This window comes from Neophocaena asiaeorientalis, unplaced genomic scaffold (assembly GCF_003031525.2).
Source record: "Neophocaena asiaeorientalis asiaeorientalis breed wild unplaced genomic scaffold, Neophocaena_asiaeorientalis_V1.1 C48608503, whole genome shotgun sequence".
Lineage (NCBI taxonomy): Eukaryota > Metazoa > Chordata > Mammalia > Artiodactyla > Phocoenidae > Neophocaena > Neophocaena asiaeorientalis.
The window spans coordinates 1-1841 of record NW_020184746.1 but is presented as its reverse complement, the minus strand read 5'-3'; the positions used below and the strand labels follow the sequence as shown (position 1 = coordinate 1841).

General features: G+C 58.7%; 1 long non-coding RNA gene across 1 annotated transcript; it reads right to left on the bottom strand.

The window, feature by feature from the left end:
* Positions 1-527: 527 nt before the first annotated feature.
* On the bottom strand, positions 528-1751 carry LOC112392048 (uncharacterized). Its single transcript, XR_003001619.1, has 3 exons — positions 1565-1751; positions 1150-1317; positions 528-656 (listed from the first exon to the last, which is right to left on the bottom strand). It is a non-coding gene; the product is annotated as an uncharacterized LOC112392048 (long non-coding RNA).
* Between the last annotated feature and the right edge of the window lie 90 nt (positions 1752-1841).

Below are 1841 nucleotides of genomic sequence, written 5' to 3'. Positions count from 1 at the left end.
CCCCTCAACCAAACACCCCTTCCCTGCCTGGCTAACCTCTAACTAATTCTTTGACAGTCAGTCCAAACACCCCTTCCTCAGAAAAGGTTTCCCTGACCTAGGCCCTCACCTCAAGCCTGGGCTGGGCTTCTCACCCTGTTGCTCCCTCACTGCAGTAACTGCCTGGCACCCCTCCATGGCAGGGATGAGCACTGGCTCGTCTCTACCCCAGGAGCTGGACCCAGGCCCGGTATATACGTGCTCAAGGCTCAGTCACCGCTCACAGAATGGATGAGTTGTCTCTTCAATTAAAACTGCCACAAGGATTCAAGCCAGGTGGTCAGCGGCGCCAGGCCGTGGTCACTGGGTGCAGGAGTGGAAGCCACAGGGACAACTGCCCGTGCTGGGAGCATCCTCTCCTGTCACACTGCCACGCCCCAGCTGTTCCTGGAGCAAAGCAGGCCAAGTGGGAAGGGCCTCCAGAGAGCAGAAGAAAGCTCAGTGTCCAAAGTAACTAAGAAGCCATGTGAACATCAGGAGTGGGGAAGACTGACCTGAAGGCTGGGCTGCCCGGAGGCCTGCAGCGCATGCTGTAGAGCTTGGCTGAAGAGATCATTGGTGATGGGCGTCCCTGACTGGACGCCGGATGACACCGGGGAGGTCCCTGACGAATGGCCCTAGAGACAAACCAGGGTCAGCGCCACGCTCAGAGACACCTCAGTCTCCCAGCACATACCCACTGCTGTCACATCACCCAGGGTGCCCCTGGGTGCCCCACGACTGCCTCCCAGCAGGGGCCTGCATGAGACAACCACACAGAGGTACCCAAAAGCTCTCTATGTGGGCGGGAAAGGTTCTGTTCTCTTTTGCTCCAGGGAGATGGAATGGAGCCCCCGACCTAGCCTAGGACCCAGCACTGGGACAGATGGCCTTGCAAGCTGGAGTGACCGTCACCAGGAATGCTTAAGCCTGTGATGTCTGGCCACTTTCAGGGACAAGTGAGGGTGTCTTATGTGACGGAAGGTTCTTCCAAAGTGCTGGCAGGAGTTAATCAGACTTCCCGTGATGAACCCCAGACTTCTAAGCCCTAAAGGCTGGTGACGGGAAGGTCGCCACTGGGACCTTCTCCCTTAGGGGCCTGGCCTTGATCTTCCCGCCCTCTCTCCATACCTGGGTGCCAGGAGTTGGCGTGTGAGAGCTGCTCTCCGGAGTGCTGGCCAGGGCCAGGGCGGTGGCCAGCTCGCTCTGGGTGATAGGTCGGGGCCCGGCAGCTCCACTGTACCCCAGGGAAGCTGGGCGGGAGCTGGGTGTGCTGCTCGAGGGCGTGGACCTGGCGCTCTGAACAAGAGAGGCACCAAGAATCAGGGAAGCAGCCCTGTGACGTTCTCCGATGAAGCCCACCCCCGTTCCAGGAACAGTTCTTGGGGAACCTCCCCAAGCTGCCAGGTTCAGACAGCAATAGTATGACATAGCTGGGTCACCAAAGGGTCTCCCGATCACCCCCCAGCCGGGGCGTGCCAGGTCCCAGGGAGGGGTGCATCCCCAGCGCCATCTCCCCCAAATGGCAGGCAGCCAGGCCACTTACTGGGTGAAAGTCATCCTCATCATCAGAGAGCCCTTCAAACAGGAAGCCACCTGGAGGAGGGAGAACAGAGGCACAGGCGCAGCTCCAGAATCTCAGCTCTAGTTACTCTCCAAATTCATATTTTCATCTCTCCCCTTGGAAAATTACAGGACAGATGCACTCCTTGACTCAAATTGAGAGTTCCCAAGGAACGCCCTCTGCCAGCACTATACATAGCTGCTGAGTAAAGCAAACCCCTGGACCACTGCCCGCTCCCGAGGGGGCCTGTGTTCCACTG